Below are 27681 nucleotides of genomic sequence, written 5' to 3'. Positions count from 1 at the left end.
TTAGTGAACATCAACCTTCAACGTGTTGGCGATCTCATGCAGGAGTTCCTCTGCACTTCTTTTCCTTCTTTTGGTGTGGAGCTGTCCACTCCTGGTACTTGTGCAAGCTGCCGGTGAAATCGGTGAACAGCGCGTCGATTCCAATCTCTTTGAGCCAGTACTCATATTCAGCATAAGGGTCTTGATGGAAGTTGAAGTGCAGGAATGAGTTCTCATTTCTGAATGTGTATGGATGCACCTACAATGCCACCATGATTCAGCATGGTACTGCCATCTAAGACCTGACATATGTATATATGTACATGTATAACAGAGAGAAATGTGTTGCTCACCTGAAGATTCAGAGCGTGTGCCCGTGCCACAAGATCGGTTGCAGGGCCTAGATGGTTATTCATTGGGGGGATAATTGTATCCTTCCATGGCCCAATCCCAATTACATACTTCCTTATGAACGCGAGATAGCCATTCGAAGTTATCTCATAGTATGACTGCAGGTTATAAATGATCTTTGAAAACTAGGAGTTTTCGGGTGATGAACTTGGTAGAAAAGAAATAGTGCTTACTGCTGATCTTATCTGGTTGGTATCTTGAGTTGGAACTGTGGTGTCGTATATTAGAAGCAGTTTTGGAGCATTTGTCATGTTTGAGATGTAAATTAGTGAAGTTGGAGCAAAGGATTGGATGAATAGTGGCTTCTTGAGCCAATCTTTAGACATATATTTGCCTTTGTAGCCATACTTGAGAAGCGTCCCAACAAACTTGTCCTCAAACTTCTTGCCACCTGACCACTTGACCTGCATGTTTATTTAGTAATCATATTGTGGAAAAAAGTCAAAAAATAGGTAGATATTAAAGTTGGTTCATTCTTAAGTAAACAAAGTGTCCTCAGGAGTTGGTCAGGTTGAAATCACCTACATGCTGGTTGATGAATATAGGATTCTTGATCTCTGGGTATATTCCGACCACCCTATCAGCATGAAGTGCAATCAAAATAAACTCATCAAATGTAAGAATATTGTACTTCCCTGCAATATAGTAGGAGAACATTATTAGCAGTTGCAAAGGGAAAAGGGATTATATATATTTATAGGGACATTTAAATAGCAATTTATACAAATCCAGGCATCCATATTATACTGTATTTTATTTCATTAGTGATGAGATGTGAGCAGTATTTATGAAAGCAGAATGCAATATGAAAAGGCGAGAGATAGAGAAGACAAAAGTTATACAATTATACTGTTGATCCCTGAAATTGTAGCGCTGTTTCACCCTCAGTGATTTCAGTTCTCTTAAAGTAAAATCCACTGGAAGCAAGAAGAACTCCAAAAGTCAAAGTAGATTCACAGCCAAAAATGTCAGAAATAGCAAGAGCAAGAAAAGAAGCTTGAGACATGGTGTCGCATACCGATAAACCACCCAGTCAACTTAAATCCCTGGACATCATAGGTTCTCTTCCTGCCAGCAAACTCGGTACGGTTTGTGATGTCCGTCGTGGCATCCAGGATTACATCATGGAAACATATCAGATGTCCGTCCTTTGATGCAAGTATATCAGTCTCTATGAAGTCAGCACCTTCCTCGATTGCCCTCTGCCATAAACAATGCATATGTATATTCAGGTTTGCATTAAGATATTGGATTTCAGTTTTCAGAGAATCTCCATCAGTATAATAACAGGCTAATAGTCTGGGCATGATCTTCGGGATATTGCTTCAACATACACCTCCTTTCATTACGGTTGGGCATGTGAATGTGCTGCCCTAAAATTATAGTACTACTAATCGTGTTCGTGCACGCACATCCAGTTTGACCGTAATATTATTTCCAACATTAACTACAATTAGTGTTTATTCCAAGATTAATTGCATTTAATACAATTAATGTCATTTTTTAATTAAGATTAACACAACTAATATGTTTCAAAATTATTGATGATGTGATGGATACATCATTGGATCAGCGTGAGACGTTGGATATAGGTGGTTGGATGGCTCTGATCATTTGGATTCACCGAACTCGTGCTTTTATAAGTACTAGTAGAATGCTCGTGCGTTGCCACGGGCTCTTGAAATATTTCACACATACAAACAATATAACACAAACACAATTATTTAATAACAGAAGTCCATTATTGCAATGTAATTGGATAACATAAAAGAAAAAATAACGAGATGTCCATGTAACAACTGAGTGATGTTCCAACTGAACATCTATTATAAAACTATTAATATCTAGATGATGCGCTTAAGACATTCTTTCATAATATCAGGAAAGTTTCCTCTAGCTTCATTCCCACGATGTTTTAGTAAGTATAATAAAAAATGCTTTCTCAATTCATTCCCATCCTGCAGAAACAAGACATGTAGTTAGTATGACAATTTCACGCCGAAGGTCTTAAAACATGTAATGCACAATACTCACCGTGCAAATCGGCTTCACCAATTCTTTACCGTTCCACCAGAGCATTAAATAAAAAATAAAATAGCCAGACACATTCCTGAAAAAATTTAATTTAATAATATAAAAAATATAGTGATAACAAAAGTAAATACTCTTGTTATGAATTCATTACCCGTCTACACTCGTTGGAACACTAAACGGAAATAAACGTTGCCATTTAGATATATCATAATTCCAACCAGTCATCTTTATTTCGAGTGCTTCTTTGAAATCCCTTGCAAAACTTTTTAATTTCAGTGAATGCCTCAAGTTTTTATCCTCTGACGATTGTGATGTTTGAATAGGATCCATAATATATAAACGATGTGCCTCTTTGTCGATGACGTACAATATGTATCGGCCGATGGATGCATAGGGAAGATAAATCTACAAGTGGAGTTATTAGAAACAACAACAAACCATCATAACGATGGACAAAATATTTTATTTACCTTATTGCAAGATGAGATGTCGTTCTCCATTCCAGGCCAGCTATCAAATAATGTTGCCAATGTCTGGATAGTTTCCTTCTCACAAAACTTCTGACCTCGTGTTGACTCTAGCATCATGGACTAAGTAAAAGAAGAAATATTGTTTAAACATGTTGATACTAATGGCACATAGAATGAAGAGTTATGATAACTTACACAAAATCGTAGATCCATGTAGTGTATAGGAGGGTCTGTGAACAATACTCTCTCATCACATGCCAGCATATGCACGGCAGTGTTGAAGCAATCATTGTCCATAGGCTGCTCCATCTTAAGTATGCACTGAAGTTTTTTAAGACTTGAGCTCATTGAATCGGGTGTGCAGCTCCGGACCCATACCTTCCTGTAATTTGGATGGTAAGAAGAACAATAATATACATCCGCACATTAAATATTGATACATGATGCTTACTCCAAACACCCGGCATCATCGATCGACATGATGTACTTGCAGAGGTCGGCAAGTATTTGACGTTGGTCCGTGGGAATAATAGTGACTGGGGCAGGACGTTTTTCTTCGACTATGTCAGGAGGATTATCCAGGATCTCGAAATCAGAATTAGCTAAAGTTTATTCGCTGACAGGTTTATGGTATATGGGACATCCTTTTAGCAAATTAAGCTCTGAATCAAGCAAAATGACTGCTAATTTTTGACGAAAATGTTTCATATCCTTCTAAAATAATTATACAAAAAAGTTATATAATATTTTCAGATAAAATAACGAAATAATGTATAAAAATGAAATACCTGGGTGAACTGGTCTGACAGTCCATGTGATGTCCAATATTCCATGTAATTTAGCATAAACAACCCACATGATACGCTATAATATTTGGTAAGTGTGCTTTAGAATATCACACAGATGAATCAAATAAACAAACATTTTAACAATTGCTTACCCATGGGTTTGTATTGCCTCCTGAATTTGCTCTTCAACCGTCCATTCTGTAACATTGAGATCGGGCCACTTATCACCTCTAATAAACTCCGAACTCTGCTCTGCAAGTTTCAGCCATTTCTCGAGCCCCCGTAACTATCATATGAGAAATGTTAGGGATGAAGTCAAACAAAACATATGTTAAGATGAGTAAAAAAATAGATAGTTACCGTAGTAGCAAGGTCATTGCGTTTGACATTCTCACCAAGTGAGTCCAATACTTGGATCTCTCGTTTTTTGGCATTGGCGACTGCTAGATACCAATGGTAGCACGGCATGTTTATCAAAATGAATAACTGGTGTAAATATCATACAAATCACAATCACAATTAGACATAATTATTAATAAATGATTAGACATAAAAACTAAATAAAAAATCCATAAATATATGCATGGATATGAAGACAACAACTAACCATATCTTGCTGTAGATAATTATTAACATGACGCACAATGCGACGATATTTTGTTGGGTCGATGTCTCTTTCACCGTCTTCTTTTATCTGTCCAGATACAAACGTGCTAATAATGTGTACCTTTTCACCCGCTCTGTCTTGTAGATGGTCGTAAGCAAGGATGCAATATATGTAAGCATTTATCACATGTAAACAACATTTAGGATATATTTATATTTTATAATATTATATATTGTTCATATTATTAATTACAAAGTTTGTGCAATTGGTTTTACACCATCATGTAAGAACATATCATTTTTTATAAGGCATTTCAAATCGTCGGTTGCTAACAAGGCATCTCCAATGTCCACAAACTGGGTATCCTTGTGGGCACACTTTATTGATTCGATGACTATAATATCTCTAGGGGTACAAACATAGTCTGTCAAATTCATAAAAAGTGAGACAACTTAGTTAAAAAAATGAGCCAAATTAGTTGAATACAAAAGGCAATATCACAAAAATAAGATCGATAATAATATAAACATATACCTAGTGGGATAACACGCAAATTAGCATCCTTTTTTGGTTTGTTATGAGATATAACCTCTTCGACGTTATTATGTTGTGAATATCCGGCCCCTTCCTTCGACGTTGCATCTGAAACCTCCATGTATTCTTTCTGTGCATCTCCAATGTCCATATCCATGTCTCTTATATTCTGATTAAACAAGAATATAAAATAGACCATTCATATTATCATCTATAATATACATACAGAGTAAGGTTAGCTATATGCACCTCTTCTCGTGGTGTTTCAGTGTGGACTGTCACCCATCACTTTATATCTATGCTGAAATATAAATAGGATTTTTGTATGCATCATATAATAAAAAACGAAACAATCTAAATAAAGAATAAAAAGTTTAGGAAAAAAATATAAACAAAAAAAAATCAGACATAAAGGAAAAGAAAATAAACAAAAAACACATCAATTATATATTTGTGTAATATAAGTTGAACAATTTTTTAATATATATTTCAATTTTTTTTGTTTTATACAATTAACAAATTTAAAAAACACAGTGTTTATATATTCACTTAACATTTTACAATAAATGTTGAACAATTTTGTAATGGACGATGAACTTTTCGAAAAAACATGAACATTTCCTTAATACCGTTGAACACTTTTGTGACATGCATTGAACTCTGTATATTATAATAAAAACCAAACATTATAAATAAAGAATAAAAGAGTATATGGAAAAAATTTAAACATAACAAAAATAAAAAAAGAGATAAAGGAAAATAAAATAAACATAAAAACGCAATGATTATATATTTTTGTAATATAAGTTGAACAAATTTTTAATACATATTTCGAATTTTTGTAATATACAGTTACCAAATTTAAAAAACACAATGATTATATATTTATTGAACATTTTATAATAACAATTTTGTATTGGATGATGAACTGTTTTAAAAAACCATGAACATTTCATTAATACTATTGAACACTTTTGTGACATGCAACGAACGCTGTATATTATAATTAAAACAAATTAATGTAACTAAAAAATAAAAAAGAATAGGAAATAAAATATAAACAGAAACCCAAAAAAGTAAAGAGAAAAAGGAAAAGAAAACAGCAAAAAAAACGCCATGCCCGCCACGACGGGCCTGTTGCACGGCCCACCTGGCACGCAGGCCTCTAGGGCGGCATCAGAACTAAAACGACGCGCCGTCGCCCGTTCCCCTCCCCCCGCCGCATTCTACCTAACATACCTTATCCTCTCGTCTCGCTCACTCTCTCATCTCCTCTCGTCTCACTCACACAAACCCTCTCTCCCTTTCCCCTCCCCCCGCTGCATCGCCGCCCGCGTCGACGAGCAGGAAGACCCACTCTCCCGCCCGCCAGCCACCGCATCAGTCTCCTGCATCCACTGACCTTGGGGCTGCCTGCTGTGGACTGCGCGACCGAGCGCGACGGACGGGGCGCGCTTCCTGGAGCACCTGCGGGTGATGGATGCGGTCCCGTTTCGGTCGGATCCGCGGCAGCGCTACTCTCCGGCGATGTCGCAGCTGGATCCGCAGCGATGCATCACTATCTGCAACGACACAACTCCGGTAAGCCACTACCCATGCCTCACAAATCCATTCAACGCGGGCTGCTCAGATCCGCCCCCTCCTCGCCTTCTTAGCCACTGAACTCATTCTCTGTTCTCTCTGTGCCGCGGCGCCATGAGCAAACCTCACATGCACGGCGAGGACGACGACTGCTTGCCGACGCCGCCGCCCTCGGCAAGGAGGGATGTCATGCACATGCACTCAGCACAGATCCACGGCGGCGCTCCTCTCCGGCGATGTCGCAGGTGGATCCGAGGAGTTGCGTCCAGATCTGCAATGCCACAGCTCCGGTACGACACTCCCCATGGCAGATCCGCCCCCTCCTAGTCTTTTCCGAATGTTTCTAGCGTGCTGATGTGGTTCTCTATTCTATCTGTGGCGCGGGGCGGTGACCAAACCTCGCATGCACGGTGAGGACGATGACTGCTTGCCGACGCCGCCGCCCTCGGCGAGGAGGGATGACATGCACAAGCACTCAGCACGCTGTGCACCGACCGACGCGCCGCGGGGACACAACCACCTCAACCAACGGCGCATCTGACCACCCCTCCACATCCCCACCGCTCCAGCCAGCCGGCCACAGGACATCGCTTTGTGCCCGCCTTATGCTGCTGCACCCCTCGGTAGCAACTCCCTCTCAGCAACAGCTAGCTCGCACGGATCCCGCTTATCTGATGGTAAGCAAATTAATCCTTAATCTGTGGCAGCATCTTTGCATCCTTAGATCTATTTTATAGGTTTTGTGGAGATGTTGAACTGAATATTGAGCATTTTAGTTTCCATATGTTTGTGTAGATGCTTGCTAGATGTTAGCTAGGGTTTCTGCTAATGTTTGCTAGATGTTTGCTAGGGTTTTTGGAGATGTTTGCTAGAACCTTGAGCATTATTATAGGGTTTGTGCAGATGTTTGCTACAACTTTGAGCATTTTTTTCAATATGTTGCAGACCGTCTTGCTGTGCATGACGGATAACAGAAGACATTGACCTTTTATAGAAGGGGTACAGTTGTGCGCCTTTGATGCACCTATTGCTAGGTTTGGTGTATGTTTTTACTTAACTTTCTGAGAAATCCTTTCTTGGTCAGTTTCTTATCATCGGTAATGCTTTCGGATTAAAATAAGAAGCGCATAGCTCTTGCACATTATCTAAAAACTATGTTATCAAATACCCTAAGATGTTCAGAAAACAAGTCATGAACCAATGGAGGTTAAACTATCTTAGATTGTGGTGTGGCATATAATTAGCTTATGCAGAATCAATTGCTTTGATTTGAATTTATGCAAATTTACCAAATTATCACAAAAGTACACTCCCAAGAAAAGTTATCACCTGAGCAGGCATTATTTGGCATGCATATCTCAAAGTAACATGTTTAATGATTTCCTATTATTAGCCACTGCTATTACGAACCAGACCCACTTGTGAAGGCCACATTAACATTTGCAGGAGCAGCACTGGCACCTATTGCCCTGCTGTACTGATGCGGGCCAGAGCGAACTGGGATGCATGTGGCGATGAGAGGATGTATATGTCAGCTCCCTCACCTTCAACATGTCGATTATATGTGAGGGCTTCTTCTTATTTTTCCTTCTCCAATTTTAATTTTTATTATCCATGTGGAAAAAGATTTTAGGTTGTGTCCTCTCTTTTCATTAGTGCTCAGCCATGTCCTCTTGCAATTCAAAGTTATCCATATTGACAGCTCCTATTATTAATGTGGGTGCTTTACTCTTCATATTTTGATGCCTATGCATTTTACTGGAAATGTAGTATGGAGGACAATAATTCTTCATGGGAAAGTAACCGTAGTAGAACTAAGCTTAGGATAACCTATTTTTATGTGTGCTTTATTTTTAATTTCTAGCAGTGTATAATTGTTGTTTGTGAATTTTAGGATTGAATTAAACTAAACCCAAACAGATTAGCCCCTGATTTTAATTTTCTAGCAGCGTATAATTGAGGGACTGTTATCTTTCAATGCAAGCTTGCCTGTCATTTTATTAGCAATTATTATGTATGTGTTTTTGTTTTTTTGTTTTTGATGATGTCACTTTTAGTTAGTAGCATATTATGCAGTTACCATAGCATGGTTAGCAAACTTAATCGGGCGTTCGACTACTTCGTTTACTATTATACAGGCCTTCACAAATAAATACGAGCTCTTAGCTATTCCACTCAATCATGTAGTGACTTAGCACAAACATGAACTGCTATGAGGTGTGCTAAGTTTGATACTTCTTAAAACAGTGGTTGTCACTGGATGTTTGGCCGATTAATTGTAGATGGAACTATTGTGGGATCTGGATCATGTTTTTTAATTGTTTTAGCTAAGTCACTACTATTTTAATTAAGGTAGTTATGGATAATTAGTTCACACATATTAAATTGATATGATCCATCCCATGCCGCGGCAGATATTGCGCGTCGACCGTGTGACTCCGCCCACAGACGACATACCTGTGCGGCCAGGGGATCCGACGAGCTGTGTGCAGCGGGACCAACGAGTAACGGCCGCAGCGAGCTCAATGAAACGGGATCGGGTGCTCGGTCCGGTCCAGTTCCCGTCGCATCCGCGGCGGTGTTCGTCTCCTCGATCTGCATCGCCAGCAACTCCGGTACGTCACCCCCCTTCTTGATCCCGCCCCTCCCGCCCTCTTCTTCTTCCTTTATATAATGGTTTGATGTGGTTCCTCTTTCCTGATGAGCCGAGGCGCCGTGACCCGGCCTCACAGCTACGGGAAGGAGCGACGACTCCCCAACTCCACGGCATGGTGTGGTTGGCCAGTTCGTCACCAAGTCCCCAACGCTGTCACCAGCCAGACCTACTATGGTGCTAAGATGAGTCTTCCTCTATAAAAGCTTCTGTTCAAATTATAATGGATCTATTATTCTAACCAGCAAGCAATTTAAGTAGCAAGTTCGTTTTTCGATTGTTAGTTGTATCATTGTCTGCCAACACTGACACTAATTGACAGACAACCATGACCATCAATTAATTTTTTTTTAGTTTCCAACTATTTTTCCAGCCAAGGCTCAATATATACTCTGCTATGAAACTTACCTACGACCATGACTTGACTCTTGGTTGTGAATTATAAATGGAGAACATGCAGCCAATCTTTTTGAATGAATTTGCTCATGATTTGTCTGGTTATTGTTCACTATGGGTGCATGGCTATTTTTGGGTTTGAGCCTTAGGCATGCAACAATGCCTAATATTTGTATTGTCTTGTTGACTACATAATCCGAAATCATTCATCAATTTTGATCCTAAATCTTATCACAATACTTTTGATACAACAAAAATTATTTCAACTTGCGATGTGGAAAATCAAGTAAGAGCATATCCATGTGTATGTTTCCTATGAATGGTACGGGATTTGCAAACTTATAAGGTATTAGATGTTTGACAAATATTTTTAACCAAAATTGTTTGAATTATTTGTTCTGATATGGCTGTTTGACTGATTGCAATGTTGTTTGTTTGTAGTTTTTTTCAAGTGTGTAAGCATAGATTTACATTTTGTACACCGGTGCAACGCACAGGGATTTTATTACATGAAAGGACTTATTATTATGACTGTCATAATATTAAGATTTTCATAAGTGTTTGTTTATTTGTTTGTTCTCTGCCATGTTAAGAATTGCATGCATGCTTTTTTTGCTATATAATGTGCTTAAGAAAATCACGTGTTCAGAATTGCATGCATACTTTTGTAGGTGAACATACAGAAAATGAAAGATAAATCATACTTTTGATAGTATATCTCAACGAAACATGATCCTAGTATAACAACTATTACACTTTTAGAGAATATAAAGATCCAGAATTGTTCGTACCTAGAGGAACTCGCCTTAAAGATGCTCCTTGCTTACACAAGGTACTCCTTGGGAAATTTTCGTCCAGGTCAGCTATTGTGATGGCCGAAGGAAGAGCAAGGAGGGGGAGGAGGGATGGCAGAGAAGGTTAACATATATAGGTAGGACATTCGGAGAATAACTGGGTAGCAGATCATGGCTGAATATAGTTCTACCATATATAACAATGTTTTCTACCATATATACCATTTTTGATGGTGCAGATCTCTTTTCTTTTTCCATCAAATGCACACCTGTTAATAAATAAGCAAATAACTAAATAATCATAACTGTCTAAAGAATTAAATTATTGTATTAATTAAATAAAAAGATTTTCATTGCTTGCATGCCAAATTTAGCTACAGCAAACAAAAATCACAGCATGCACACTAATCATCTTCATGCTTAGCTATTTTTGTATGATTTAACAGTTTGTACTAATACTTCATTCAATAATTTGGTAGTAATGTACAGTCTCATTATACTTGTTGCAGTTGTAATATCTGAGAGACCACACAAGTTCGATGAATGCTGTCAATTCCAGATTATCCATGGTTTCCCAATGCCAAAGGTAACCAATACTAATTGTGGATTTATGGAATCAACTTTTTATTTTAGCGTTGATGTTGATCAGTACGAATTGACGTTATATTTACCTATAGTTTTTTTTGCCAAATATAATTCATGACTTTATGGATCTTTTGACATATCGTGGATGGACTTTACTATTTAGGGCTGCTCGTGTGTTAATGTGGGAGTTGTAGGATTTATACAAGTATATTAAGCTATAAATCTGCTACGTACTATACATGGAATAAAACTTACATTCACTGCTATGATTCAGCATTTCGTGTGAGCCTAGGACCACATACAACAACTGAATATTGCAGCAAGTTGAGAAATCTTGGCCTACCTAGCAACCTAGAAATATTTGCAACAAAAAGGCACCAAATGTCTATCTTCTGCCACCTAGAGATCCCCAAGACCACCTGAACTTTCAATCAAATGGATGATTAATCACTACAAATCGACATTAGCTCCCCCAAAAAAGTACAAACCAAACTGTAACTTGAGAGGGAGATAAACAGATCGAGTTTAGTCATGGTCCCACATATTCCAAGTTTTCCTTGCTATTGTTATTTCGATCTGTGCACACAAATAATCAGGAAATAACTGTAATAGACAGAGGAATTAGCAGGAAGGAAGACATAGAGGAATAGTACAGGCTACACAGTATATTCTCTGAACCACAAGATAGATCACAACGAGCTTCCTCTTCCCAGCGCCAAAGCCACCAACCCCTCTGCATCCTCCGTGAGCAGAGCAGAGCACAACCGGCAGCACGACAAAACGCATGCTTCACGCCCTTACACGAAACCCATCACCATGCTCGCGCGCAGTCGTGCCACTGCACACCAAGGCACCAACTGCATACAGCAGGCCGGCCGCGCGCTCCTGCCATATGCTCTCTGACCGCGTCGCCGACAGAGCAAAGCCTGTCCGAGGAAATGGCTGAATTTATCTTCACCTGCACCATGAAGCGTGGCTAAGACCTACACTCGACCCGGATGCTCTACCCAATACCTCGGCTTCTTGCTCGTTCTCTTCTTCCTTATAGTATTCCTGCACATCTCAAATTCCTAGCGTGGCAGAGGTCAAAACAAAGGGCGAGGGAGAGGCGCATGGTACCGGCAAGCGAGTGGAATATGATAATGGAGGAAGAAGGATAACTCCTGATGCGCCACCCCCGCCCCATCAATGACCGCTCGTCGACGTCCAAGACAATAATGATCCATATCTAACCCACGTCCGCCTCCACATCCTTCTTCGGTTTGCCGTAAGCGACCTGAGCGGTGGGGGCGAGAGTTAGTTGTGGTTGGAGGCGCTGGAAACCAGTGGGGGGTTTTAGGGAAAGAGCAGCGATCGGGAGAGGGGCACGAGGATCTAATCGGGAAGATCGGCAATGGGAGTGATCCTCGGAAGAATTTTTCGTGAATTGATCTTCTAACGGCGGGGGAATATGACACCCGCTTTGTACATCTTCGAGGAAAATGACAGTAGGTGCAGAAATAGTTGAAGGCACAATGCTGCCGCCGAAGGATGTAAATATCCTGTGCACACACATGCATTTGCCTAGTATGTGAAAAACATTAAACTCTGGCTGCTCATCTCATCTAGCGTCAAGCCCTATTACCCCTGTCCAGCTTCCCAAATGGAGCTACATGCTCATTCATGGCAGACAACCGAATGATTCGTTCATGACATTGCAACAAAATCAATTAATAATCCAACAATATGGTAATAAAACCAAACTTCAATAATACCAAAACACCATAAAGTTTGAATAGGTTGATAATACCAAAACATCCTAATCTTTTTGAACATACGTCTATAGAGGACCCCACAAACTTATTATCTAATTATTCATATCAAAAAAAATTATCAAAACGATCCATAACAAATCTGAAGTATAGGAAAACATTCTTGGCATATCTGCATGCATCAGTCCATCTTCAGTTGCTTAAAACCCTCAGGGCCGCTCTAATCTCTGGCGGGATGTTTGCAGCAGCTTCATTGTCTTTGAACAGTAACATGTGGACCGTAGCTTGGTGTCTGAGCTGTATAGGATCCTAGGAAAGGTGCAAAAACTCAAATCATTTAATAAACTGGTTGGATATTAATTAGCACACATCAACTAATCATTTATGTATTTACGGTAGTGTTCATCCAGCCCATGCTACGCAAACGACCAATCTGGTGAGCCATCTCCTGTAGCACAAAGAAGCCAGAGTGTTTGCTGCGACAAAATAAATAAATATTAAACATTATAACGGTCTGCATCTTATGTATGCGATCAATTTAGTATATTACCGACGAGCAGCACAGGACATGGTATCTTGTTCCCAATCCATGATTTGGTTATTCCAACCAGCGATCCTAGTCTGCAACACAGTGTTGAATTCTTCCTTCAGCAGTGTGATTTCCTTCCTCATCAATATGTTATGAGTGCTATCTTCAGGATCAAACGTGTTGAAGGATGGATCCATCACGACAACCCTCCTCCTCAACCGGTTGACTACAAGTAACCCGTACGACGAATCCGAAAGTTTCAATGGTAGTAGATACCGTGGCAGGTCGACACATGTCAACTGCTATTATAATAAGTAAAACTAACTTTAAGAATGAGCGTCTCTTACAATTATAGAGTTGAACACATCATATTTAGGAAGAGGCTGGACCACAACATAGTTAATCAGCGTCGTGATGCGCTCTCCTTGAGTCATCTAGGAGTACCTCAGGGCCTGTGACTGAGCATGAAACTGCAAGTCGAAATAATGTTTGCTCCCAACCCAGTTAGTGCCTGCGGTCCTCTCTAATTCAGCGCTCGCAAGCTTACGTACAACAAGGTTGAAGCATTCGGGTGAAGTTTTTTATGAAAAAAAGGGTGTCCTGGATCATTCGGAGGCTGATGTCGATTTGGTACGGCCGGGAGCTTCTTGTCCATGTTAAGCTGAAAAAATGCCCAACAAAAGACATCAATGGTCATCTTCTAGTTTAACTTTGTCTATACTAACCTATAAACCGAATTCATGTTTAGATTGCATGACACTGCATGAGGTCAGATTGTCCTCACCTAGATGTACCTACACGTATCAAATCTAGAACCTTAATTCATGGGCTTTGCATGTCATTGTTCATGTAGCGTCGGATTCAACTAAAAAACGTATACATGTACCTATGAATGTTTTAAGATTGCCCATCTAGCTATCTTTCCTTGCTGTGTAAAAGAGTTTTCCAACATTATTTGTATATAGTAAAAGAATGTATAATAAGACAACTTACTTTAATGTATCTTGGTCTCGAATGCCCATGATATAGTGAAATATGTATTGGAGTGCATCTTCCACGGCATGCATTAATGGGGGCAAAACATCCATGGGTGCAGGCACATCCTCCTGGGGACCGGGAACATCCTCCTGGGCCACAGACGCACCCTCTTCGGGTGCGTGTGTAGCGTTCCCAATGATCGTCTCCATTGGATAGAAAATTAGTTCCTTAGTTCTCGATCGGACATTGCTGATGGGATATATGTGAACTTGGGTGGGTGGTTAAATAGTAGGCAGATGGAGTTTATCATTTTGTTACCGTGACATCTAATAAATTGGAGAGTTGATATTGCCTTCCAAATGATCAACGTCGTTTAATTAAAGCAGTTATTCATTTCCATGTATAACATATTATAACTTGTGGACTGATCTGATCTTTCTCCCAGTATCAGATAATATATTCCCGGTTACATTATTTCAGCCCACTTTGTCTGTGAATACAACAGAAAAGGAAATAAAAGAAACTTCCTTTTCCTCCTCCCCGTGGTCGTCTGTATGTACAAGCATTATATCTTTATTAGGGTAATCATATCTCTAGATTTAATACAATCTTATTTTTCTATCACAGGCAAATGAAATATTTAATTTATTAACTCATATTAATCTATACACCGAAGGATTGCAACGGAGTACGTCTGCTAATAAATCAGAGAAGATGTAAAAGATCCAAACATGCTTAAAACAATTTTGTTTCTTTAGTATTTCTTTAAGTTACAAAATAGTTTTTACTATGTATACAATTTTCACATATAAAAAATGCAATAGATACAATCTGTGATTTGTCTATTAAAATATTAAAGTTGTAAAAGTGAAATTATAATGTTTTTTTGTTCACTTATTTTCTCACTGAAAAATAATGCTTTGGCCTTTTTATGTCACTTGTTTGGTTGACTGTATATAATCTCATTGTAGTTATCTTTTGATGTTTTGATCTGGCAGCTTTTATTATACATCCCGTTCGACTGCATATGAACTCACTTTACAAGACATTTAACATGAAGCTATTATAATACATCCCGTTAGACTGGTATGAGATTTTTTTCTTCTTTCTGGAACTCGTCGTGCTGATGGTAACATGGGAATTCCTTGATACTAATGTATCGTATTACATATTTCTGTTTTTAGTGTAAATGTGTTCATTTACCAACCTAACCTTGGTGAATCTACAATCAGGGGCAGCCATGCCTTCTCATGTAAGAGTAAGATCCACAACATTTTAATAACTTGAGTCCATTACAAATCTACAATCAGGGGCAACCTTGATACCTATTGAGATGCATATGCACATTTTTTCGTCCTCTTATTCAGTCATTAGTGCCTCCTTTATTTTATTGTTATTTAACGTGATAGGTAGGTATATATGGCTATTATGTTTAGAGAAAGTTCATCCATACAACACAAACGTTTTATTCTACCACCCAACACCAACCCCCCCCCCCCACCACAAATTTGAAAATGTTGGTAACGTATACTGTTTGTCGAAATATGCTGTCACCGTCTTGTACTTTATATAGTCAATAAGAAAGCACTTTGGAAGGGGCTTATGTTGGTTACTCTAATCAGGAGCACATACAATTTAATCAGCTGGTTATCAGAGACATCATGAGCATGACAGAGATATGTGGATCATGTGCGAACTTGAAGATCAAAGGCAATTGAAGGTACGTCCATTATATCCAGCATGTTTTTAAATTGGCTATTCCATAAATTGCATGTGAGGATGGCCGCCAATGTAAACCTCGTATCGTATAGCAGTGTGTGTATGGATGGAGTTATACGCTACGAGTTAGTATATGATGTGAGGCATGACTGTAAACCTCGCATGCCGGCTGAACCTGCCATGGTCCATTACAAAATGCCACCGGTTCACCTGGAGCAACAAACCTGCTCCTGTGGCCACAAGTGTTATAGTACAAAATATACATAGAAGTCAAAATTAATAGATAGAACCAAAACAAGCAGACAACGTTGAAGCAAAAAGGAAGCTAGAGGGATCCATCAAATCCTTTATTCACTGTAATCCAATACATTATTCATATTGCCAAAAACATAAATCTCAATTTGATCCCTACCAAAGTTCTATTAGCTTATTATATTTGCGACATATGAGTATGCATCAGTCCGGAGTCATTCATCCAAAAACCTCAAGGACGCTGTAATTTCAGCTGGGATGTTTCCAGCTGCTTCATTGCCTTTGATCATCAGTATCTGGACCAGCAAGTGCTTTCTGAGCTGTATTGAATCCTAGAAAACATAAACAAAAATTTAATAACTCGTTGAAAAAATAATTGCACAACGGACATACATGATAGGAAGAACATAAAATTATAATTAGCATAGCTATGGGAGACATAAACTTGTTAGATATGCACGTACCGAAGTCCTGGACATGTTATGCCCGCGAGTATCATCTTGGTGAGCCATCTCCTGTAGGACTTTCAATCTAGAATCTAGGCTGTGACCAAAAGTCTACATATATTAGAACCTATAGCTGTGTGGCTATAATATGCATGACCAATTTAAAAAATTACCGCGGGGCTGTAATAAATGTATGATCTTGTGGCCAATCCACGAGATGGGGATTCAAACCAGGCCTCCCCTGTTGCAACACACTGCCGAATTCTTGCAAAACTATACGGGCTTCCTTCTTAAGTTCCTTGTTATGAAAATCCTCTGAGCCTAAGAATGACTCATTGGAATGATCAATCAGGAGAGTCCTCCTATTTTCAATATTAACTGCAAGGAGGCCGTAGGAGGAATCCACCAAATACAATGGCAATAGGTACTGCAATAGGTATACAAAGTTAATGGTGAACAGATAGTATACAAACCAATTGTTAAGAATGTAAATCCTTACAATGGACGGGGTCATGAGCATGTCGTATTTCGGCAAAGGCCGTACAATGACATTGTTAATCAACAAGTTGGTGCGTTCAGCTTGGCCTAAGCCAGTCTGAATCAGCACCCGTGCTAGGCGATGGAATCGCAAATCAAACGTATGCGTGGAGCCAACAAAGTCTGTTCCTGCATTCCTCTGTATCGCGTCGCTAGTAAGCTTACGCACTGCAAGATCGAAGCAGTTCGGATTGACCCATGTATCACCTCGCATGGTGTCTTGGATAGTCCGTAGGCTTAACTCGATAACGAATGGACGAGGGCTCCTTATCCATATTGTGCTGCAAACAAGACAGCATGATAGCAAATCTGTTAGAAAAATAAGGGTATCAAAATAATGTAATACTTCAATGTGTGGGCAAATAATAATACATTTTTTTCCAAACTTTAGTAAGGTCTGAAATGTATGTATATTCTAATTGGAATCGTAGTGTCAATTCAGGATAGGAGTACTATTTATTGAGATAACCAAATATATCCTGACATGTTCGGATGCAATGTATTGCTATAGTATTACAGTTATGAACTAATGTGTAGATGGCACATGTATCATGCAACAGTACGCGTTGCAATGTACTACCGTTCATAAAAATATTGTACTTTAAAATAACGTGGGGTGGATGGTCCTATAATGGGGTAATGTAAAAGGATAATATTACAACATGGCCATTTATTTGCAACCACTACGTTAGATCTTAAGAACCTTATGTATTTAGAAAGGATAGCATGAACTTTCAGTAAATGCATGCAACAAATTATAATGGTAGTGATCTGCAGCTAACAATTGCAATTAAAGTATAGATGAAGTTTAGCGCTGCCAGAACAAACTCTAATTCCTCCTCGTCTGAGGAATCCATGACGTAGTTGTAGATGTACTCGACTGCGTCATCCACTCCATCAAAAATCGGCATTGCAGCCATTACCGCGGGCAGAAAGTCATCTTAGCACCAGGATGAGCGAGCGAGGGGGCATTAGACAATGGTGGACTCACAGTCGGGCCATATATATGATAGTCGGAGGGGACTTGTCCTTCTAAAAGGTCGGTGAGGCATTAGCATTGGATTGGAAGGTGCCGATATCATTCCATCCGTGCATGTATCCATTATAAAACCTTGCATCTAAATGGAAAAGCATTTATTCTTATTCCATACTACAATGGGCAAATAAATAAACGCCGATTATAATTCTATTATATACGTCTCCCTTTACAGATCGGAACAAGCAGGATTTAACTTTCCTTATAAGCAAATCCGACTAAGGGAAAATTAATGGCTAAAATGGGAAACCCATTGAACGTATGGTAGGCCACACCGTTAGATTGGATACTACATTGTATTGGAAACTTTAAGTAATCGTTGTCATGTACTCGGAAGGTGGTCCATATCCTTCCATAATTACAAGTTGCCATAACAAAAACTGTAGACATGATGATATGATCCATAGGCGCCTGTGTGTTGCAACGGGGTACATATAACATAATATAACCTATACCATGTGGAATAATCTATATCTTTACCCTTAATTGAATTATGATACTACAGCCCACTTCTTTTACATGTATTGATCCATATTCTTAACGCACGGGTATATCTCCATGGAGAGAAAATTTTGAGTTATAAAACCTCGTTTTTGCCGATGCACGTCTAGATGTGTTTTAAGTAGTATATATTGCACATCTAAATCACATGTAATTGGTGTGGGTAGCGTTTTCATTTGGTTTTATGTTTGAGTGCCTCGTATGAACGTGGAATAACTAAGACACATCTAGTTAAGCTCTACAGATACACATAGAAAGCCTTCTACAAAGAAATATTCCCGCAAATTATGTCTATAGTTTAATTGATCAATAAAATACAGCTGTAGTGAGTCTAGTCACAATATGATAGTGCATGAAACACCGCACATTGGCCTTTTATTCCCGCAAGTCTTTGAAGATCAAGTAAGAGTTTATAATGATCATAGTCATGAGAAACGTAAAAGTCGTAAAGGTAAAAATGAAGCAACTATTGTTTGGTATATATTCCAACTTCAACATAATCCTTATATGCGCGCCGTTCGCGAACCATCATGTTAGGATCGATAAGGCATAAATGGAGGAGGGATAAGAAAGGGAGAACATGGACCAGAGGACTCGGGCAGATGGGGCCAAACATGCGTCGGCGGAGGCGTGGGTGCGCGTGTTGTTATCCCAGGATCATGCCTGTGTTGGGATCGCACGAGGGGAAGAGGACTTAGTCAGGTATTCCAATAAAAAAACTATTGCGTGCGTCTGCTGTTTCCTTTCCTGGCTTGTGTGAAAAAAGGAATGGTGGGGGAGAGACGGATAAAGGACGACGGCGTAAGACGAAATACTGAACACTGCGTATTATGAAGGTATATATATGTATAATACATTAATCATAATGCCAAAATGATAATTCTCAATTCAATCCATAACAAAACTGTAGAAGCCATTTATTTGCGACATTTGAATATGCATCAGTACATAGTCAGTCGTCCAAAACCCTCAAGGATGCTCTAATTTCGACTGTGATAGTTCTGACGTCCATTGTTCCTACCTTGAACAACACGATTGACGTAAGCACGTGTTTCATCAAGTGTCGTCAGGCTGGCTTCATGGATATCTACGATAACAATCAGTCTTATATAGTAGTGAAATAGTATTACAGAAAAAAAATATTGAAAACAATTTTAAAATAGAACGCAACCCCTACCTTGTAGATAATGATGATCATCATTAATGTTGGGAGAGAAGAAGAATGTGCTCTCCCTCATAGTTTGCAAGCAACGCTGCCTCTGATTTACCTGTATGTAAGTTACAGCAAACTTCTCGAACAGGTTGTCAGTGCATTGCAAATGCCAGAAGTTAGGCCCAACGTGCTCTTCACGTACACGTAAGAAAATTATCTGCCGTCTACAAACAAATACAAATGTGAGTAACATTGCAACAGTAGAATTACAAAAAGAAGCATATGATGATCTCATATTATAATTAGCGCTTACTGAAAGTTCATGAGGCCAATCTTGAGGGAAGGGACGCGGCGCCTATATATTGAATCCCACATAAATTCTATCTGACCAACATGAAAAAATGGTTGGTTACGGCGTCGTATATAAATTGATGAATGGTTTTATTTCACATAATGCTCCAGGTGGTTCATCTGGGAGGATCAAGTTTTTTTACCTTATTATTTTCTATATTCAGACCCTTGGCTATTTCCTGATGACATATAAACCTTGACTGTTTAATATTGCATGGAACCTATTAGATTCAAGTGTCATAACTACTTTATGTTTGTGTCACTTTTCGCATGTGATGCTGTTTTGGGGCTGGAAAATGGAGATCCTATGAAGTTGTGAGCTGCAAACTCGATGCGCTTGCCAGATGCTGCTGCTGATGACACCGTCCCCAAGGGCCGTCACTGAGATACTTGCAAAATTATTGGTAAAATAGATGCCTGTTGCCACTTGATGACTACACTTAAACCAGCAATGAGATGATTCACCACCTGCAATCATTTGGGGCTGTCAAATAGAGTAAAACAGGTATGCCCTTGGCAAACATTCATGAATGATTTTATTTCCCATTCAAAACGGTGGTTCATCTGGGAGGATGGCATTATTCTTTTATAGGTCCAGACTGTAGTTGGACTCAATCATTTTCAACCATCTGATGCTCACCTAGGCATAGAAACATTGCCTATTTCCTGTTGGCATAGAAACATTAACTATTGCATGTCACCTAACCTCCAGATGCTACTGCTGATGACACCGTCCCCGACGGCCGGCGCCAGCCCCAAACTCCTGTCAGTTATGTGCACGAAAACTGAGTTCCTTGCAATACTGAAACCGGCAATGAGATGATTCACGACCTGCACGATTTTCGGGCTGATAAAATGAGAGCAAGAGGTATGGCCTCGGCATATAATCCAGTTAGCTGTAATTCTACAATTCTGCATAGAATGGTGACGGAATATGTATTTTTTAATTACAGGTTCTCAAATCTTACACAGTATGACCACGGTACCGATCCGAGATCACAATGTCAGATTTTGTGCAGTATGACCACGGTACCGATCAGAGACGAAGATTTGTAAGAGTAGTATTTGTAAAGGTTATAATACATAAACGCCCAACCTGATTTTGCAATCGCCACTACGGCGGCGACTGGATCACACGCAGATCCGCTGAACAGTGACGGATCGGCGCCGGAAGATCTTTCGTCCCACCTCTCGGACGGCGGCGGCGCCGGGAAAAAACTTCACCCTGTGAAGGAGACCTACGGTATGAGCGCTTGTGGCGGCGGACAAGGGTTTCAGGGTTTGTGACGGCGGTCAAGGGTTTGAGGGGCGTGGACGAATGACCGCGACTCGCAATGGCATCGAGGGCATGACGATTTTCTGGTCCTAGGGGTCCTGTTTCAGATCGATCAGCTGTCATTTCGTAGGTTAACCGTGTTAGATCATTTTAGGTCTTTTTTCTATCTGTGAACCGGCGCGGTTCAGTATGGGCGTAGTTGTATTTTGATGTTTTTTTACCGGTTGGGCGGTAAGTTGCGGGGAGACGGTGGAAAGCGGGAGGTGGGACGAAGTACCAAAAAAAATCAGGGGAGGTGGGACGAAATTTAACCGGCGAAGACTACCAACTGCTCCATTAGAAGTAGAGATATAATATAAATAAATAGTACATAATATTAATATAATAAATAAATAGTAACAAGTAGATTATAACCTTCTTGGTTATTGTCGATTATTAGCGTAAATAATCAATTCTGATGTAAAAAAAAAGCATAAATAATCAATACAGCTGAATTTGACGTAACACTAGAAAATATCAATCTAAATCTGATCCAGCATAGAAGGAAGGACAGATAATTGCATGAGTAATTTGCTGGTTACCAAATATGCCACAGCTGTCTCTTCGGGTATTTCGCCATTGGAACCCCTGTGGGCAATGTTGTAAGGTCTGGATGTCTGTAGTGGCTTCTTCTTGTGGTTTACATCCAGCTGACCGTGTCGACGCGCAGCTGGGTTGGCATCGGATCCTCCGAGGAATATGAGCACAAGGACAATGACGGAGGCGTGCCCTGTCAGAGAATGCATTCAGTTTACAGGATCTTGAAACTAAGTAGTATTAGTACTAAAGAGTCTGACGAACTAATTTGATACAGAATCCATCTTTGTCATATGAAGTTACGCTACTCCAAGATTCAAAATAGTAAGATCATCAAATTCAGATCAAGTCGAGCTTAGCTTATGTCAAAGATTAAAATTCAGATCAAGTCGAGATTAAAAGCATACATCGGCGCTAACTTACATCAAATCTATGCACTATTCTACGGAGTATGAGAGAGAGAGAGAGAGAGAGAGAGAGAGAGAGAGAGAGAGAGAGAGAGAGAGAGAGAGAGAGAGGCCATGGTGTGGTACTTACAGAGGGAAACCATGGTGCTTCTGCAGTTCTGCTGCCTCCCTCCTTTGCTTCCTTCTCCTTCTATCGGAGTAGCCGCCTCCACCTATGGGAGGCGAAGCTATTTGGATTTGGATTTGGACATGGCGTGAGCTTCTACCCCTGCATTTCTGCTGCTTGTTTGATTTTCGGAAGGAGATGAAGTCAGACTGGAGTTGGAAGTCCACTGGACAAACAGGGTGACTGGCTGTCCCGTGCCTGTCGCAGAGTTCGGTATAGCAGGGTTGCCAGGGTATCGGCAAGCTTGCTGTCAGTCAACGATTTCAGCGGTCAACGCATCTGTTGAGAATATGCTGCGTACTCCTTGTAATTCTAGCTTTTGTCTTAAGTCAAAGTTTTGTAATTTTGAACAACTATATACAAAAGAGTAATAACATATATGACATCAAATTAATATATTATGAAAGTACATTTCAAAATAGATCTAGTGATATTAATTTAGTGTCATAAATGCTAGTACTTTTTTCTATAAAGTTGGTCAAAGTTCTAAAACTTTGACCTAGGACAAAAGCTAGAAGTACACCTATTCACGGACGGAGGGAGTATATCTGTGCTGCCTTCGTCTGGGTTCGTCTCGGTTTATTAGTCCCATTGTATTTAAGGTTAAAAGTTGACCACATATTTTACTATCAAAATATTAAAACATGTCATAAAAAGTTATATCATTAGATCTTATTTGAATATAGGTTTATTATTATTATTTTTGCTACATATAATTTATATTTTATTAGTTCAAATTATAATCAAAATATGACCTAAAACTCGAGGAGGACTAGCAAATCAAGACGGAGATAGTAGTTTCAAGATGTTGTAGGTGTGCACAAAATGATTCTGAGTTCCACACATACTATATGTTTCAACACATACTTACAGAAGTAAAAATGCAAAGATAAAATTCTGTGTGACCTGAACGCATAAGAAACATCCTTTGTCTATGGTGTCTGCTACGCGTGAGTGTTGACCGGACAATGACAAAGAAAAGCCAGCAATTAACGTAACTAACCTCAAGAACATCACAACTACAAATCTCATGTAAAAAAGATTATGATAGCCACTTCAGTCGATTTTCCTTTTCTACACGTAATCAATTTTCCTTTTGATTGCAGCAAAGTCCCCAAGCCTCAACTTGTTGGCACCATTCTTTAGTTATGACTTTGAGACCAGTTAGCCTTTTGCCCCGTGGCTGAAATCACATATTTAACCTTTTTGAGAAAGTTCAGCACAAAGTGACTGTTTGCAGAAAACTTTAACACGATTTTGACCTTATTTTTACAACGCTAATGTTGATGGCGTTGTTGATGCACTATGCAATACTAATGTCATTGGTGTTGCTCACATGCGCAACGCCAAGCGTTCTCTCTCACTGCATGCTACTCCCTCTGTAAACTAATATAAGAGCGTTTAGATAATTAAAATAGTGATCTAAATGCTCTTATATTAGTTTACGGAGGGAGTAGTTGTTAATGCCTCAAGGTGACAACGCCATAGTGTTTGACGTTTCATTGCACAATAGCAAAATCAGTGTGTTGGGGCGTTGCTAAAGAGGGTTAGATCGTGCTAAAATTTTCTACATGAGCCTTTTTTGTTGAACTTTCTCAAATGGGTCAAAGGCAGTGATTTTTGTCTAGCCCCGTGGAGAACAAAAGATTACAAAACTAGAGAAAACTAAAGGTTCCACACTAGAATACTCTTGGTTGGTTAGAAATCCCAAATGCTAATGGAAGTGCGAGTAACTACACGTGACTCCTACAGATTTGATCTTCCGCATGACATTGTTACACGTTGGGTACACATGGTCGGCATGGTCTTCCAGCCATGTAGAGCACAGTAGATTGTCAGTTTTTGGTCATTTCAGAAAAAAAACATTTCTTGAAAATATTAAATATTTTTCTAAAACACAAACAATTTTCGAAATTTCTGACCATGTTTGGAAAACATGATTTTTTTTAAATATGTGAACAAATTTTGAAAAGAGAAATAAATTTTGAAAAATAAAATAAAATAGAGAAAAAATGAAAAAAAGAAGGGGAAAGGAAAAATGAAAGGGAAACCCAGAACCTGAAAGAAAGAAAACCGGTTTTGGAACTTTCTTGAAGGTTTTCAAAACCGGGTACTGTAGCCTTTTTTTTAGGGGTATCACCAAGTTTTATTGATCAAACTCCACATGAAGTGGCATTATAATCAGGTCATTGGGTTGCATCAACCAAACATGTCTCCCCTGATCTAGAGAATTGGAAAATTTGGCTAACCTATGGGCGTCGCGGTTGACCGCTCGGCCTTCGAAAGTAAAATTGCAATTAAACAAAAGATCCCTATTCTTTATCTCTGATAAGATGGCCCCGTACACATCATTGGAGCCGCTATAGATCTCACTCACAATCTGCTTCAAGTCAGACGCTACCATGAAGTTCTGTAACATTGGGTCATCTGCTAAGGAGAGAGCCTCCCTGCAGGCAATAGCTTCCATAGTTGCAGCATTGCTCACTCCCTCAATAACCAAAGAGGAGCTTCCAACATAACTACCATTCGCATCTCTACATACAGCCGAGGCCGCTCCCCTGTTCTGATTTCTTGCAATGCTTGCATCAACGTGTATTTTCATGAAGCCCGGTGGAGGCGCCTTGGGCCGCTATGCACCAGCCATGTTAGCTCCCTGCAAATTGACCTTTTTGGCTGATACAATATCCAGTTCTCTGATAAAGCTGCATATAAACTGTTAGTTGTTGTAGGACTCTGGAATATTTCCTCGTGTATTGCTTTCCTCCTCGCCCATCAAATTGTCCAAAAGGTTACTGATAGCTTCACGAAGGCTGCATGCGGTAACGTGTCTATCATTGTGAATAACCACTGCTTAGCGCTAGGCTCCGTCGTCTCGCACAGGTGTTCCGCCAGTTCCCCATCAACCAATGCCCATACGCATCTGGCCATCGAGCACTCGAGCAACGAGTGTCGCCATGAGTCCTACACACCACACAAGCTGCAAGCGCTCGCTGTTGCCATGTTTCTCTTGCCCTCACATCTTCCGTTGGGATAGAATGGCATGCTAATCTCCACAAAATCATATGTATCTTCTCTGGTACTTGAGTACCTCACAAGAGTTTCCAAGATTGCTCGTCTCTGTCCGAGCTTGAGGAGCCCGCTCTTCCATCCATCCATATGCCTCTCCTATATTTTGTGTTTACTATCATTCTGTAGGCCAACTTGACTATAAAACTTCCACTTCTTTCAAAATTCCAAGCCCAGCTATCCGGGATATTAGATGTATAGATTGGAATTTGGACAATAGCCTGGATATCGATCGGGAGGCATACTTCCTCCAGCCTCACACGATTCCATGTTGTTGTTGTGTGATCGATCAGGGATGAAACAAGTTCGGGGGGATTGGCAGATCTTCTCCCATACGGCCTCATCATCACGTCCCTGGGGATCTAGTTGTCCACCCAGATTTTGGTTGTCTCACCATTTCCTATACGTCTGATCAGGCCTAGTTTAAGTATGTCCCGCCCCTCGATAATAGAGCGCCAAATTTGGCTGGGGTGACTCCCAAGTTCTGTTGATAATATACACCCATTGGAAAGTAAATGCTCTTCAAAATTCTTGCACTCAAGATTCCGGCGCCTATAAGATGTGCCATGCTTGTTTCGCTAGCAAAGCAAGATTGAATAGTTCAAAGTCCTTAAAACCGAGACCGCCCATTCCCTTAGGCTTAGTCATGGTCTCCCAAGAGACCCAACTAGTCTTTCTCTTTCCATCCTTGCTCCCCCACCAGAATTTCCTTATCAACATATTTAAGTGCTTACACAAACCCGGTGGCAATTTGAAACAAGACATAGAATATACTAGGACTGCTTGGGCTATATCCTTTATCAAAACTTCTTTTCCAGCACTTGATATAGTTTGTTCAATCCACCCTTGGACCTTACTCCACAAATAATCCTTCAAGTATTTGAAAGCTCCATTTTGGAGGCCCCCACTTCAGTAGGCATGCCTAAGTATTTTGCATTAACTGTTTCATTTGGCACATTCAGCAATAACTTGACTTCCTCCTTAGTGCTCTCCGGGCATCCTTTGCTGAAAAAATTAAAGATTTCTCATGATTTATTCGCTGCCCCAACGCTTGACAATATGTGGTCAACAACTGGTTAATCTCGTGTGCCCCATCAGCACTCGCCCTGAAGAACAACAGGCTGTCATCTACAAATAATAAGTGGTTTACTGGTGGTGCCGAGGGAGCCTCTTTAAGACCACTCATGTTAGATGACTCGTCAACAGATTTTAGGAGGCACGAAAGGCCCTCTGCTGCTATCAAGAAAAGGTACGGGGAAATTTGATCACCCTGTCGTATACCACGCGTAGGTTGAAACTCCTGTAGCTTCTTACCATTAAATAGTACAATTTTTTTACTGACTTCACCATGCCCATAACAATCTGGACCCATTGTTCGGAGAAGCCCAGTTTCAACATAATTGCCTGTAAATACTCCCACTCCACCCTGTCATATGCTTTCATCATATCTAGCTTGAGAGCACCACTTCTATATCTCACAGCAGTGTTTCTCTTCATGAAATGCAGGCATTCATAAGCAGTTATAATGTTATCAGAGATGAGTCTACCTAGGACGAAAGTAGACTGTTCCTCCGATATTATGTCAGGTAACACCAACTTCAGCCTGTTGGAGATAACTTTGGAAGCAATCTTGTACAAGACGTTTCATAACGAGATAGGTTTGAATTGTGCCAATAATGTTGGATTATTTACCTTTGGGATCAGTACCAAGATTGTTTCATTAATGCTATCTGCTGTTTCCTCCCCCTTAACTATCCTCAAGATTGCCTTAGTAACATCTGCGCCACACACCTCCCAGTGTCTTTGGAAAAATGGGCAGGGTACACATCTGGCCCCGGCGCCTTGGTAGGAAACATATGAAATAAAGTTGTCTTTACCTTCTTCTCTGTATATGGTGCATTGAGCAATTCATTCATCTTGTTTGTCACCTTGATTGGGACTGTGTCCAACACCCGGTCCATGTCTAGCACTTGTTCTAAGGTATACAATTCCTTGTAAAAGTTTGTGGCAAATTCCTCCATCTCCTGAATATTATCTGTTAACCTCCCATCAGGGAGCTGGAGGGCTTTTATCTGGTTCTTACGGCGTCGCCGGCTTGCCCGCAT

The 27681-nt window shown here is 39.9% G+C and overlaps 1 pseudogene; it reads right to left on the bottom strand.

Annotated features, from left to right (window-relative positions):
• Nucleotides 1-27681, bottom strand: LOC123163279 (glycerophosphodiester phosphodiesterase GDPD6-like; annotated as a pseudogene).

Source organism: Triticum aestivum, chromosome 1A, assembly GCF_018294505.1.
Source record: "Triticum aestivum cultivar Chinese Spring chromosome 1A, IWGSC CS RefSeq v2.1, whole genome shotgun sequence".
Classification (NCBI taxonomy): domain Eukaryota; kingdom Viridiplantae; phylum Streptophyta; class Magnoliopsida; order Poales; family Poaceae; genus Triticum; species Triticum aestivum.
Note: the sequence above shows the minus strand (reverse complement) of the source record. Positions and strands in the feature narration are given on the sequence as shown.